This window comes from Gavialis gangeticus, unplaced genomic scaffold, assembly GCF_001723915.1.
Source record: "Gavialis gangeticus isolate Ggan-Ray unplaced genomic scaffold, GavGan_comp1, whole genome shotgun sequence".
In the NCBI taxonomy this organism is placed as follows: Eukaryota; Metazoa; Chordata; order Crocodylia; family Gavialidae; genus Gavialis; species Gavialis gangeticus.
In genome coordinates, this window is record NW_017728996.1 from 36,548,967 (window position 1) to 36,565,274 (window position 16,308).

Consider the following 16,308-nt stretch of genomic DNA (forward strand, 5'->3'; position numbering starts at 1 on the left):
TTTTTTCCAGATGATGAAGACCGAAAACCAATACTGCCAGGAGACGGCTGATCCAAGATTGAATATGACATTACTTCCACACAAAAAAGTAACCTCCCCCACTGCAACTCAGCTATAGCTGTTTTCCACTTAGGAATTACTCTACTGTACATGGCTACTTTTTCACACTGTATGTTTCAAAGAAAGACACATGTCCTAGAAGAAAGTTTGAAGGCTACTACAGCATGTTATGGGTCTGCCATGCTTAGCAATTTCAACAGCAACTGTTGAAGCTTTTAGTTTTTTTGAATTTGTTCTCTCTCTCTTATGTGTGTGGGGGAAACTTCACAAATTTTTCTGAAAGCCAAACATATTTTGGAAAGTCTTGAGCTTCCATTTCTGTGCATTAGACATAAAATATCAAGACTAGCTAGAATGAAAGACGGATATCCAACAGGATCAACCAAGCTGTTTCTATTGTACTTACTGATTTTTCAGATGATAGCTTAAAAACTTGGTCCCTATCTGGTTTGCATGGACATAACAACTCATGCAGTATTTTTAATGAAAGCAGTTTATCCCAGGGTCATACAACAGAATACACCCAAAAAGGTGACAGCACTATAAATGAATATTCTTTCCCTGCCTGTATTTCATGTGCAGCATATTGCTTATTGTCTAAACAGCTGACGACTTTCACATTAGTTTAGTGAACTTTTTGATATCCTTCAGAACTCACAATGTGAGTGAAGGAAGTTTGTCCTCTTCCTTGAAATGAATCTGTTTATGTACAAGGAACTTTGCTACTTCCACTTGGACTTTTGTACATATTGTAGTAAGCAGCATTCATGAGCAACCTGATCTCATAATGGTCTTCTGCTTGCTTGTTCAAAAGCATAGGGGAGTGTGGGGGCAGCAAGGGAATCAACATGTGAAAAATAAACCAATGTTACTAAAGTAACTGAAACTGTATGAAGACAACAAGTAAATGTCTATTTTTCTATTGCAGTAACTGAGAAGTCAGTAAACCAATGGATTTCATCTTAACAATGTAATACCTGCTGTTTCAGCCTTTTTGGAAGATATTTCATATTTTAAAAATGCTTTTCCAAGACTAAGGCTTCTGACTAAAGTCTCTAACCTGTTAATCGCACCTTAAAAAGTAACCTGACCACATATTCAAGTCAATTTATGGGGTAATAATACAGTGAACAAGCCCCTAAATTATTCCACATACGTGTAACAACTTTGTGACTCCTGTATCACACCTTAAACTGAACATGTGCTAGGTTGGAGCTGGCCCATTATGGATCCCAAAGCTCAGCTGAGTTCAGCATCCAGCATGGAACAACCCCAGGGCCCAGGACACAATGGTCCCCTACTTCATCGGGCTGGGGGCAGAAACAATTCCTTGACCCCAAACTGTCCCCTGACCCCCAGAGGCAGACTGGGGTTTGGCAAGCATCCCCTTGATGTCAGGTCCACTGCAGCCCAGACTTTTAAAAATCACATCTTCAGCTGGACTGCACACATAGTTTACTGACATTCCCAGCACCTGGGGACCCTGGGATCAAGAGCTTCTCCCTGATTTTAAGGTCCCCATGTACCAAGGATGTGGTGGGACTCCACCTATGACTGGGCCACACGTACAGATGGCTATACCCAGTACAGGAGAGATTGTGTGGAAAAAAGGGGCGGGGGTGTAGCTCTCTATGTCAAGGAAAGCTACACATCCTTGCAAGCTGACACTGGCACCCAGGGAGGATAACTGGAGACCCTCTGGGTTAAAATACAAAGGGAACATGGAACAGGGGACACAATAGTAGGAGTCTACTACAGACCTCCTATTCAGGAACAAGAGCTTGACCAGGAATTCACCAGGGAACTAGCTGAGGCTGCACACTCTCAGTGCATGGTTGTTATGGGAGACTTCAACTACCCGTACATCTCATGGGAAGAGCACTCGGCCAAATCTGAACAGTCTCAAAGCTTCCTCAGGTGCGTGGACGAGCTCCATCTGACTCAAAAAGTCTATGCGCCAACAAGAGGTAAAGCGCTGTTGGACCTGGTACTGGCCAAAGGGGATGATGTAGTCAGTGACCTAAGAACTGAAGGAAAGCTGGGAGACAATGACCACAAGATGATCACTTTTATTGTCCATCGCAAAGCTGGCAAGTCAGTCAGCAATGCAGAAGTCCTCAACTTTAGAAAAGCTGACTTTAATAAACTTAGGAGGCTTGTTATCGAGGCCCTAAGGGAACATGACATGGAGGGGAGTCCAAGATTAGTTGCTGCTCCTTAAGGGAGCGATCCTGAAAGCACAAGGGATGTCCATCCCATCTCAGAGGAAAGGTAGCAAAAAGGCACAGCAACCCCCTTGACTCAGCAGGGAACTCATGAACTTCCTGCATCCAAAAAGAGAGGCTTATAAAGGATGGAAGTCTGGAATAACCACTAAGATGGAGTATTCAGCACTGGTCTGGACCTGTAGGGAGTGAATCTGGAAAACCAAGGTTGAAACTCCAACTGGCTACAGGTATCAAGGACAATAAAAAATCCTCTCTCAGATATGTGGGGAGTTGGAAGAAAAGCAAGGGTAACATTGGACCCCTGCTAAATCAAATGGGACAACTGACAACCCACACCCAAGAAAAGGCCAACCTGCTTAATGGGTATTTTGAATTGGTTTTTCACCAGCCCAATGGGACCGCCCTGCCTAACATGATGCGGGACAGCAAGCGTGAGGGTGAATTTATACTCAACATCAGTGTAGACCTTGTAAAGGAACACCTTGAGAAGCTGAACACCTTCAAGTCACCTGGTCCTGACAGTTCACACCCCAGGGTACTTAAGGAGCTGGCAGGCATCATAGTCCAGCCACTGGCACAGATCTTCAAGAACTCATGACGCTCAGGTGAAGTACCTGAAAATTGGAAGAAGGCCAATGTGATGTCTATCTTCGAGAAAGGGAAGAAAGTAGATCAGGGAACTACAGGCCAATCAGCTTGACCTCAATCCCTAGAAAGATTTTGGAAAAAATTATCAAAGAGACCATTCTTGACAAACTGGCTGATGGCAACATCCTGAGGGACAGCCAGCATCCATTTGTTGCAGGTAAGTCTTGCCTGACCAATCTCATCTCCTTCTATGACCAGGTGATATGTCACCTGGACAAGGGAGAAGAGATTGATATCATATATCTGGACTTTTAAAAAGCCTTTGATCTGGTGTTCCATGATCTCCTCATGCAAAAATTAGCCAGCGGCAGCCTCGGATACATCACAGTCCGACAGCTGGGGAATTGGCTCCAAAGTCAGACCCAGAGAGTAGTGATTGATGGAAGTGAATCATCATGGTGTTTTGTGACCAGTGGTGTACCCCACAGCTCTGTCCTTGGACCTATACTCTTTAATATCTTTATTATCAATGGGGACATTGGTGTCAGAAGCAGACTGGTAAAGTTCACCTATTACACCAAACTTTGGGGTGAAGCGTCCACACCTGAAGATAGGCTGGTGATCCAGGCTGACCCTGACAGGCTTAAAATGTGGGCAGATAAAAACCTGATAACATTCAATACAGAAAAATGCAAGGTACTCCACCTCAGGGGGAAAAAACCCCACATCACATTTACAGGTTCAGCAGTGCTATGTTCGCTAGCACCATGGCCAAAAGGGACTTGGTGGTCATGATTGACCACAAGACGAAAATAAGCCAACAATTCAATGTTGCAGCTGGTAAAGTAAACAAAACTCTGGCTTGCAACCATAGATGCTTCTCAATAAAATCTCAGGATGTCATCCTCCCACTGTACTCCGCCTTGGTGAGGCCACAGCTGGAGTACTGAATCTAATTCTGGGCTCCACAATTTCAAAAGGATGTGCAAAAGTTTGAGAGAGTCCAGAGGAGAGCCATGAGCATGATCAGAGGACAAGAGAACAGGCCTTATGATGAGAGGCTGAGAGCCATGGGACTTCTCAGCCTGGAAAAGCACAGGCTCAGGGGGGAACTGGTGGCTGACTATAAGTATATAAGGGGTGTACATCAGGATCTGGGGGAATGCATGTTCACCAGAGCACCCCAAGGGATAACAAGATCAAATGATCACAAACTCCTCCAAGACCGTTTTTGGCTGGACATAAGGAAAAACTTTTTTACTATCTGAGTCCCCAAGGCCTGAAATAGACTCCCTCCACAGGTGGTGCAAGCACCTACTCTGGACTCTTCTAAGAAACATTTGGACTCCCATATTGCTGGGATCCTTTGACCCTGACTGGAGCAGGGGGCTGCACTCAATGATCTTCTGAGGTCCCTTTTAGCCCTAATGTCTATGAAATCTATGAAAACCACATGTGCAACCCAGCTACACATGCAATTTTTAAAGATTCAAGCACGAGGGGACCATGGGATCAAAGAGAGGCAGCCAATCCTATGGTCCCCATGATCCAGGGCCTGTAAAAACCATGTGTGCAGCCCAGTTTGGGTTCTGAAAATGATCTCATTGTCAGTTGGGGTCAAGGATCACACAAGTTGGGCACCCAGCTTTCACCTTGCTGATGCAACGGGAGTCTAGGATCATGATCCCAGGCTCCCTCACACTGGCAAGTAAGGCACAATTGGGATTTAATCCATAATCCCAAAATTGTGTGTCCTGCCATGCCTGTGTGGAGGGCCTGTGTGGCATTGCAGGAGACATGATTGTTAGGATTGCAGATCAGAGCCTATCATGCCTTTAAGTGAATGTCTGTCAGTGGCCTAAAGTATAGCAACATCAACACATTTCTCAAACCAACCGCCCCCCCCCCCCCAAAATAACAAAAAACACACAAACCTTTTATCTCACCCATTCTAATTTCTTATTCCACTTCAAATCTGAAACCCTGGTGTATCTCTCTCTTGCTTGAGTCTACCTTCTTCATTATATACTGGGCATTATTCTATCTGACTTACGTTACGGAGGCCATCTACAGCTACTGAATGATATCTACACATAAGAACAACACACATTGGCACATAACTAGAAAACAGATACACACCCTGAATGAATGTTGCCCAAACATGCAATTCTCTTTTCCAAAAATAAGTTTTGCAGGTAATGAAAACTCCAGTGAGCTCTGAAAAATGTATGCACAGAGGAAAGCTAAATTCATGTTAATTCCCTGATAATGATCAACATTCTATGGTATCTGGTATCATGATCATATTTCATCCACACGATGTGAAAAGCATATATACACCAACAATTGAACTTAGCCAATATTCACTGTGAAAAAAAAATTAGGAAATTCAGGTTCCAGCATATGAGCAGTTTGTGAACTGATATTTTAAGGTTTTTGCAATGTATCACGTCACCTTCTTTAAATACCATTACAGGTTTCCCTTGATTTATCCAGTACATGCGTTCCTGGAGAATGCCACATAAATCAAATTTGCATAAAGAGAACCCACTTTATAATGTAAGAAATAGGGATAGGTTCCCATGTCAGCTGCTCCTGGGGCCGCTCCAGCATGGACTGCGGTGAGTGCGGACAAGTGGAGCGCCAGGCGGTGCAGGGTGCAGCACTCACCCCAGCCCTGGTGATCGTTTTACAGATCTTCCATAACATTGCCATTTGAATTCTTAGAGGGGCAGATTCAGATGGGGTGTAGTGGCATGCCTGAAACTTTAGGGACCTTTTTAAATCCCTAAAGCAGGTGAAAATCTCCCCTCCCTTGCACTGGTGCTCAGAGGCACCTCCTCTCCCCTCCTCCCACACCTGCTGCTGCTGCTTTCCCCACTGTCCTGGGACCATGGGAAACATTAGAGCCACTTCTGCCTACCACAACAGGGACTGTGAACAGTGACATCAGCATGGTGGAAGAGTACATTCTCCCTCTCTGCTCTGTCTCCCAGGAACAGAAGCTGATATGGGAAAGGAGAAGCCTCCATCCCCCTGCCCATCTCCACTGGTGCTGTACCATCCCCATCTCCAGCTGAGCCCAGCCCCTGTATAGCCCATCTGAGAATGGGTAGCAGCTCTTGAGCTTCCGCCATCTTCAGAACAATGGAGATGCAGCAGCAGCAGGTGGGGCAAGGGTTGAAGGGAAGGGGAAGAGATGAAGGGATGAGGAGGCTGGGAGCAGAAGGGTGCGGTCACCCCTGCAGTGCAGGGTGCTGCTCCTGCCCCCACTTTGGGAAATCCTGGATCCACCCCAAATCCTCATGACCATAAATTAAAAAACACAAACCAGAAAAAAACACCCATGGGACAAAGTACAAGGATCAGAAGGCAGACACATATCAGCCTTATTGGTTCTCTCTCATAATAGCTGAGTTTGCTTTAAGCTCATGGATGGACTTTATCTCCCTCTCCAGTCTGGAACTGGTGACAACTCATCAGTAAGCAACTTGAGGCCCTGTAAGTTTTGATGTAGGGAAATTTTGAGTGGAGTGCTGGAACCACTTGACTTGACCATGCTACAGCTGTATCTGTTCTGTGAAACTTAATTTCTTTTCGCAAGGAGTCAGGTTTCCTGGCGCAAGGTTCACTGGCAGCAATATGAAGGAGTTATCTGGAGGTACTATTTAGGTAACTTTTTATTCAGCTTCAAAGAAACAGAATTCAAACAGAGTAAAGTGTAGTTGTAAAACCACTAACTGGACTTTACCATCAAAATGAACATTTCCTGAGTTGAAACTGGCATCCCATTATTATTTCCAAAATGTCTCTAGATGAAAGGCATCAGTACAGTTACTAAAAAAAAATTTCACTTATTGAAAGCTGAGATCTAATATTGATGACTTCAAGGACACATACTTATCTAAATTGATGTTTTTATTCCAAGCAACCACTATGGAGCACCTAGGAGTATTTCCCCTATTACCTCCCATACCTGGGTATTCAGATGCTTGGGTGGACAGCCAGACCACATGAAATACTATATATATTTTTGATTTTCCAAATTTTACAGTTTTTTAGAATGATCAATTTTGCTACAACATCTACATCCCAGGGGATAATTTACAGTGTCTGAAAGTTTTCTTGAAACTGGAAATAAAAGATTGTAGGCACATTTTATTTAAAAGTTTTCACTTGATACCTCTTGCATCTCTTTTGCAATCTAAATGTTGCCATTTTGCTAAATCTGGTCTCATACTAGGAGACAAGTTTTTAGGAATAAGGTGAAAAATAAGAAAATCTAAACTGGAATGCTTAAATACAATTTTTCTTAAATGTTGATCGGGGGTTTTAGGGGGAACTTCTTGGTTTTTTAGTTTATTTTTAAATAAGAGCTCAGTTGCTACAACACCCTCTCTTTTTGTTTGTCTAGGAAGGCAAAAAACTTCTGACACATTTCAAAAGTGTGCATGGAGTTAAAGCTTGCATTATGAGTTGAGTACATTTTCCCGACATTGCCTAATAAAAGGCAGTTGCTTGTATTTCTTTGTTCTCAACAATCCCCATCACACAGTAACACTGATATTAGCAATATTTTAAAGACTCAGGCAACATGCTACAGATTAATGTGGAAAAGCAATGTAGTGATGAGTTTTGGTTCTCTTGATCTCTGCTTAGAAGGGGCATTTATACACGTGTTTATACACTGTGGGGGGGGCACTTTAATTAGAGCAGCTCCAAGAGTAGGCCCAATTAAGCATTCGGAGCATCGTGTGTATCAGTGTACCCATGCTGAAACATGGCAGCAGGGGCACTTTAACAAAAGCCCATCAAACAAGCTTTAGTTAAAGCACCCCCACCACCATTTTTCAGCATGGGGACACTGATACATGTGGCACTGGAGTCTGCTGGAGTGTGGTAATCACCACGCTCCAGCAGATTCAACTAATCGAGACAGTTCCAGCATGCTGGAATTACAGTATGGCACAGCAGCCTCAATCCAAGTGTATAGGTGCCCATGATGGGTAGCAAACAGCAGAGCATAATGTTTATTGCCTGCTCAGGGACTTTATTGCAAGTCCTCACATTATTAACATACCCTGTCACCATATTATATCATATTTCCATGCGTTTGTATTGAATAACTCATCTGTTAATACAGCGATGGTTTCCAACCTTTTTTTTTTTACCATGGCCCGGCGGGAGCAGGATGGGGTGCACAGAGCTGGCCGCCTCCCTTCCAGGTCTCCCCCACCACCCCGCTTTAACCCTGGAAGCTCAGATGTGACCCCAGAAGCCGCTGAGCCGGGCAGACAGATGGGGCTCCGAGCAGGGGCCTTGTGCCATGACCCCACAGTCAACCTGCTGCGGCCTGGTACCAGGCTATGGCCCAGTGGTTGGGAACCTCTGCATTACAGTCAGTATTGGAAGTCAACTCCAGAGATAATGGGCTACATTATTTTACTCTAACGATTTCCTGAGAAACACTTTTAGAACTAGTTATGCTCAATCAATGGTAGGACTGGCATTCATTCCAGACTACTGTTGTATGAAGTTGTTAAGAATCTCTAACATCGATCAAGGATGAATTAGGACCATTATTTACAGTAGGGTGCTGTTTTCAGCGTCACTCCAGCACCGCCTACATGGACAACAAGGAACTCAAACTGCACTTTCAAAAATGGAGACAGGCAAAATCAATTATCATTTTTTTTGAACAGTAGACCTAACCTCAGTAATGCCTCTATTAACCCATTTGAGGCAACAGAACTAATACTGCATACCTGCATAAATCTGAAGTTTATGTATTTATAGTTTATGAAAAGACAATGTCATCACCAACTTTGACTGGTATAACTCAGGCAACAGATTTCCTTGCCTCATTTTTAATTTGAACTAGCTTATATTTAACCTTGGTATACTGCAATTATACTGTGAGTCTATAATAATATTTGTGAAGTTCTTTGAGACCCCCAGATGAACAGCCCCATATAAATTTAAGGCAAAATAGTCTAATTTTTGCCCTGTTAATTGGCATCTAAGAATTTTAAAGCTGCTTTAGAATGCTTTTTGTAGCCCATTTCTTATACCTGTCCCTTATGCATTAATGAGAATTTGAATATTTTTTCATATGTATAATACAAAACACATTTTGGAGTACAAACTGAAATATGTATGAATGCAAAGCTATACCCAATGAGCTCACCAATCAGAACACCCACTCTGGAAAAACTGACTTAAGTGACTCGTCCAGTGTCCCATGCTGTAGCTATTAACTGATGAAGCTTTAAGTGGAATCCTTACTCTCGGTCTTGTGCTCTAACCCAGACATCATTAAACTTTTTAAGTGTTGCCCATATCCAAACAGTGATTGTCTGTGTACCTCCCTCTCATTTGTAATACCCAAATCATTGAACTAAAAATCACAGACCTGCAGGTTCAAACAGATTCCAGAGGGGCTGATTTAGTTGAAGTGTTAGGAAGTTCTGGTTTTGAAATCCTGTTGTCCCCCAACTGTCTCCCTCTCCCACCCCACTGAATTTCCAAGGGTCCATCCTGTAAGAATAAGCAGGAGTGTTAGGTGGCTATGCTTTTGGTACAATATTTAAATGCTGGTGCATCTAAGGTCCTAGAATGAGTAGGTAATATTAAGACAGAGATAAAAAGTGAAATACTGATGTACTTCCATGCCCAAAAGTGTAAGTTACTGGTATGTAATGTTTAAGCAACAACAGAATTAAGAGTTACTACTTCACTATCCTGCTACACAAGTAAAGGGAGCTTCAGAGGAAAAATGATTCACATTAAGTAGTTTAACAGTTATGCACTTATTTTTCATGAACCCAGAAGAATGTTTTTCATGTGATATATTGTGGAGCTTTAAAATTCCTCCCCTTATACAGAGCAAAAGCTTAGCAAACCAGAAAAAACCTACTTCAGCAGCTTTACATGCGGTACAAATCCAAAATGATGTAGTGTGCTTGTCAGAAAGGAAATATCACCTTTCTCTTGTTATAATTAAACCCTTAAATTGAGAAAAATAACACATATGAAAACTGAGGTCATCCTATAAAAAGCACAGTTGTACTTTTTGTTGCATGTTCTTTTCCTTAAGAGACCACCCAAGAAAGGAGGAAGTTATGGCCTCCCTTCAGAGAGTTCAAAGTGTACACAAAAAATGGTGAGGAAGAAGACCTACCAAGGAAACAGAGTAGGAAAATGTCCCATTAAGAAGACAGTGGCTAACAGGTCAAGTTCAATGCCATCGCACAGCAAACAGAACTGTAAAACATCATCCAGCCTACTGGGGGCATTTTCCCTAGCTCCTTCATTTGTGCATTCAAATAAGTGATTGAGCAGCAGGTGAGGATAACAAAAAACAAGATACAAAAAGCTGTAAAAGGCAGGGCACATGCATGAGGGCAAGTTTGGCTCCTGATGGCGCACACAGATTCCTATGCTGATTGATAAAGAATAATGTATGTAGACAGGTCAGAAGTTCTGTTGCTGAATAGCATCCACCACTGCTCAGCCACTAGCGTTCGTATGCATCACCATGTATAATCACCACATCACCATCCCCACTGCAAGCAGCCATGTTTGCTGAGCATGTAGTAAACCTTAGGAAGGCATCCCGTAGTCCTTACAATCTCTTCCAAGCCAGTGCACTGTGGGTTGGAAGTGAACAACACAATGCATATTCAAGCCTCTTTCATGGAGTTGCGGGTAATCAGCTTACAATACATTTAAGTCCATCTACCTTGGTTCTATTGGGTTTGAACCTGCCATTTTTTAAATGACTGTGGTCCACCAAGGTGTCCCTTCCCCACTGCTTCTGGTCTGAATTCCAAACTGCTTTCTGAAATGATTGAGTCCTTCTCTATTACAAACTATCTCTATTACCATTCATATGAGTCTGTGTCTCCTGAGACATAGGAAAAAGCAATGGCTGCACTGTGCAGCCCCCCCAGGAAGAATAGGCAGAGGACAAAACATAGGCTGCAGCAGTGAATGGCAAGGAGCTGCTGGCTTATGAAGGCACCATTCACGCACCTTTCAGTGGCAATCCTGAGTATAAGAAGTTAACACATATTGGTTAACACACATGCAAGAACACTTTTCTTGCCATATAACTGGTTCCCAAATGACTGGTAACAGCCTAGGAACATCAGCTTCCATGAGGCAATTTCATGTTCATGGATACAATGCTGAAAGTTAGGAGTAACAGAGAAAGGAAGACATGCATAGGTAGCTCAAGACAGGGCGGGAGGTCAGAGATTGTTTGTCAGTCCCTCAGATGTGAGATAACACCACCAGCAGGCATTGGGGGGTGATGGGGGTGGGAAGAGGGGGAGTTCTGCCAACTAAACCAAGACATCTTCTGGCAGAGCTCAGCAGTATATGCAAAGCATAGGCTTGTCCTCTATCAGACATACGGCCTGAAAAAGACTACCCAGGCAGATTAAGCTCTATTAAAAAGCATTTGGAGTAATGAAATCTGATGTTTTCATCATTCCTCAAAAGTATTTAATTTACAGCCCCTTAAAAATAAATGAGTTTCCATTAGTGCTTAGTATACTTATGAATAATAACTGTGTTTTCAAGTAAATCTGTCAGCTACTGTTAAGCTTTAGACTTCAAAGCAACTGCCTCCTATTGCAAAACAGATGAATGGTTATCTCCAATGGTGCAGGATTCTTTCTGCTCTTCTACTAGGATCTTAAAAGTTCATCATATTACTCACTTAGCTCAGAAACACAGACTATACGTATCACAAGATTAGCTCCATATAGATGAGTCCTCAAGCTGCCAAAGTCTCTTAAGATTAAAATTGCAAAGCTCTCTACTGGGTAATGCTATCCACATGCAGGCTTCTATAATGTTAGTTCAATAATGCTGACTCCTCAGCAAAAGGGAGTAGGTGCCAGCAATTAGCCCCTGTGATTGGCACACCAAGGCAGAAGCAGCAACCACAGATGCACGCTGTGCCTCCCTTGGGACCTATCAGTGCACTGCAGCTTCAAGTGAGACCAAGAAGCTGTCAGTTTTGGAGAAATACAAATTTGTATTTTCAGTTAGCTCGTAAAGGAGGAAATTATTTTCACAAACATGAAATGATAAGAATCATGGGCACTATTTTCCCTGAGCGCTGCCAGAAATTTCTTTCATTCAAGTAATCTTCCAATGGATCCTGGATCTACCTAGACAAATCTCTCCCCGTGCAACTCCTTTCTATTTAGATGACATGCTATTCAGGGTAGGCTTATACCCCTAATAAAACCTCAAGGTATCCTGTCATTCCTGACTGTGTCGACAACCATCACTTGCACAGTAATTAGTTACTCCTAAACCTAAGCAACTCTACGTCAAACTTCATTTAAAGTAGGCTCCCAGAAAAGAAAGTATCCAATCTGTAAAGCTTTTATATCCCAGTGAGCATGAGTGCTCTGACTAAAATTGTTAGTACCTGATTTACAGTGATGACATTTTGTCTTTGAGTTGCACAAGCTCCTTGATTAGTTTTAGTGGAGACCAAATGGAAATTGATTGGCACTGTGTGTTCTTCCTTCCACACTGACATAAAAGGCAGTAACTTTACAGTCATTCAGCAGGGAGCAGCTAAATGAAGTTTAGCAACTGCTGTCAAACTCATCAGGACAACATGCTAATCTCAGAATAATTAAATCATGTTTGTTTTCCCACACACAGATAAAAGCAGAAGATCTTAAGACCCCCAGGAACAAGCAAGAGTTTGCTCACTTGAATTCTGAATTGTGCTGTCCATCAGAGTATTGTTATCCCTGGTACAGCAGTTTTTTCAGTCACTGGGTGCCACAGATCATATCTTCAAATAAGTTGGCAAAGGAAGGATTTCCCTCCACCAATGAAAGGAAAGGATTCTCTTCCCATTCAGATGAATGAAAAGAAATTAATCCTTTCAGTACCAGAACAAAACAGATCATCCTTTTGCCCTCAGCTTGGAATGCGCTAGACCAGCCTCTGAAGAACAATGTTAGTGGAAACCAAAGGCTCCGCCTCTTTGTGGTGTATAAGTCTGAGAACATCAGGCCATTACCAAACTGAAAACATTCAAGAGTATCCCAAGAAGAAATTTCTGAAGGGCTAAATTAGTAGCTTCAGAACGGCACTGCAGCCCCATTTATACCATGTGTCAGATATCCAGGTTGTAGCCATATTGGTCTACAGGCAAAAGGAATCGGAACTCATGGTAGAGGTGATATCTTTTATTAAACCAAGTAGATGTTTGCAACAACAACAAAAAATTAAGAATTTTTTAAAAGAAATTTTGTTGTAAACATATAGTTGGTCTAATAAAAGATATCACCTCTACCACAAGTTTAGATTCCTTTTGCCCCATATATACCACATTTAGAAATCTGGCAGCTGCTTGACATGTATCTTACCATATCTGTCAGTGAAATAATTTCATTAGGCTCCTAGATCAGTTATACTACTTGTTAAATAAAAAGTTCCTGAAGCTTCTTTACAGTGTGACAAAATAGTGGCAGCAGCCAACTCTACTTTCATGAATTATTCCAATTAGTTTAAGTCAATTTGGTCTCTAGATTATAATGACTGTTCTATTTATATGTGCTTTTCAGTGGTGAGACTAACACTTAAGGTCCAAATCCATACTTCACGTAACGTTACTAAAGTCAGTGGGATTAAACAACTGATGAATCTGGTGTATATTTTTTATAGCTACTGTGATGATCAGTCACAGTTTCCAAAACTGCATAGGACTGTAGCATATCCCAGAGTGGTTTTCCAGAAAGTTTAAAGTAATTTAGGATCAGGCCCCTTGCATATCTTAAGAGAATACAATTTTACTATATCATTTTTCTATCCATGGAAGAAAAACATTCTTGCGGTAACTGTAGATGCCCTAACAAAGTTCTGTATCTCCAACTGTCACTTTCTTTTACTGAAACATTGTACAATTTCTTTTTAAGAGGAAATTTTAAAATTCAATTTCCCCTTCGATTTTTGGCAGAAGAAATACTTTAATTGTTTTTTAACCAGGGATTTGCAGATGGACATTTTCAACTACACGTAGCTAATGCAGCCCTAGATTTGCCAAGTCTAACCGTATTATAAAATAATCTGTCTTCAAAAAGATAAATAATGTATACAATAAAACATGTTGCCATCTGTTAATAAATTAATCCACATAGCAGTGTATACCATTCACAGATTATCAGGCTTTGTTCCCTATCTCTATATTGGCTGACGTCAGTAAAGCAGACATCTGTTACCTCGGGGCCTGACAGACATTTGAAGGTGTGATGGGATCTGATCTGCAATTCCAATAATCGTGCCTTCTGCCGTGCCATGTGCATGCCAGGAGGCACAACTGCAGGATCAGGAATCAGATCCAAATCATACCATACTGCTGGTACAGGGGGAGCCTGCTCCTTCTGCACCAGCCAGTTGGGTAACCAGCAGATCATCAGCTAGCTCCAGGGACCCAAGAAGCTGGTTTGAGCCCCTGCATGATTGCTAAAGGTGGCTGAAGATCAGCTGACAGTCACCTGATGGGGGCCACCTCAGAGCTCAAGTCCTGAAGCAGTCCCAATCTGCTATCGTCAGATGACTGGGACTGCCCTGAGGTTTAAGCCTAAATGCAGTCCTGATCAGCTGTTTGTCATCAGGATCAGGACCATCCTGGCATTGCAGCCCTGCGACAGTCCAGATCTGCAGTCTGCTGTCAGGTGGTAAGGACCACACTGGGATTTGAATCCTGGGGTGGTCCCTGCCAGTCGATCAGTTGCATAGGACCACTCCAGGGCTCAAGTCCCAGAGAAGTCCCCATCCTGCTGACTATCAACTGAATAGACGTCTGTGGGGCTTAAGCTAATGGCAGGCTGGTAGGGATTGCCCTGGGACTTGAACCCCAGTGTTGTCCCTGCCAGCTAACAACAGATCACAGATCAGGATGGCCCCTGCCAAGAATCACCTGATCAGGACTGCTCCCAGGACTTCCAGCCCAGGGAAGTGCCAACCTGTCATTCACTGGCAGGGACTGCTGCAGGATTCAAGCCCTGGGGTGGTCCCTGCCAGCTAATCATTTGATCAGGTCTGGCCCAGGGCTCAAGTCCCAGGGCAGTCCTGATCCTGCCAACAGCCAGGTAATGGAACTGCTCTGGGGCTCAAGCTCTATCAGCTGATGTTTGGTTGGCAGGACCTGCGCCAGAACTGAAATCCTGGAGAAGTCCCTGCCAGCCAACAGCAGATTGGGACAGCCCCAGGGCTAGAATCCCGGGGCAAGCCAAATCCTGCCAACCATCAGCTGATCAGGACCACCCCAGGGCCCAAGCTCCATGGCAGTCACAAGTAGCTGCTTATCAGGGATCCTGGTTTTCCCTGATAAAAATATTGAAAATTCTGTGATAAAAAAAAAAATCACAAATTCTCTAATAAACACCCCCAAATCTGTGATTAAAATTAAGTGCCCCCCACAGCCCTGCACTGCTAGTGCCCTTCAATCCCCACTCACAGCCCCCTGGCCCTGCTTGTGCCTCTCAATCTCCCCTCCACAGCCCCCACAGCCTTGCTGGTGCCTTTCAGCCCCACCCACAGCCCCTGATCCCTCAGCCCTGCCAGAGGGGCCCCCAGCTGCCAGGGCTATGGGGCCAGGGACTCAGGTCTGCAGCCCCCTGCTCCCAGCCAACAGTAGATCTGGACATCCCTGGGGCTAGATCCCATGACAGTCCTGATACTGCCCACAATCAGCTGATTGTGACTGCTCAATGGCTCGTGCCCTAGGCAGTCCCTGCCACACGTTCTATTTAAAGTGAGATGGTGACAAGCCACAAATTATTACACAATTTGTGTAATAACTTTGTAGGGGCATCTTATGTTAATGTGCCATTAATGCTCTGAACATGTTAATCAGGTCTTAAATGTAACATCTGCCTGGAGCCCTGGAGAGCTGAAAACAATCCTGATGTCCTTATACAAAGAACATCACCAGGGCTCGGTTTTCAATGGAGGTTTTTTACTAAGGCAGTTCAGAAAACAGAATATTGTTTCAGAGAGAAATTCCAATATTTCAAAATTCATTTCAATTCCGAATCAGTATGAAAACATCACACTCTGTTGTGGAGCAACAATTAAAAAAATAATATAAAAATATCAGTTTTCAAATGTTTCATTTTGATGTCAAAGCATCAGGATACATTTAATATCTCTTTATATATGTATTGTATATATATAAATTAGTTTTAATCTACTATAAAGGTCAACATTTAACTAATTGAAATAATCCTGAAATGAAAATGTTGCCATTATTGAAATGAAACAAAATTATTAAAATGTTTTGTTCTGAATTTATTTTAAATGCAAACCTTCTTGCAAAATGTTCTGCTCTTACCTAATATAATATTAGGTAAATCCCAGTTATATTATATAATAAATATTGCTATTGATA

General features: G+C 42.7%; 1 protein-coding gene and 1 long non-coding RNA gene across 2 annotated transcripts in view; one reads left to right on the forward strand and one right to left on the reverse strand.

Moving 5' to 3' along the window:
* The window catches only part of THSD4 (thrombospondin type 1 domain containing 4), an 853,555-nt gene that overhangs the window by 454,849 nt on the left and 382,398 nt on the right, over window positions 1-16,308 (reverse strand). The gene's annotated exons all lie outside the window — the stretch shown is intronic.
* Window positions 2,134-6,110, forward strand: LOC109288660. Its single transcript, XR_002095201.1, has 3 exons — window positions 2,134-2,331; window positions 3,094-3,097; window positions 6,100-6,110. It is a non-coding gene; the product is annotated as an uncharacterized LOC109288660 (long non-coding RNA).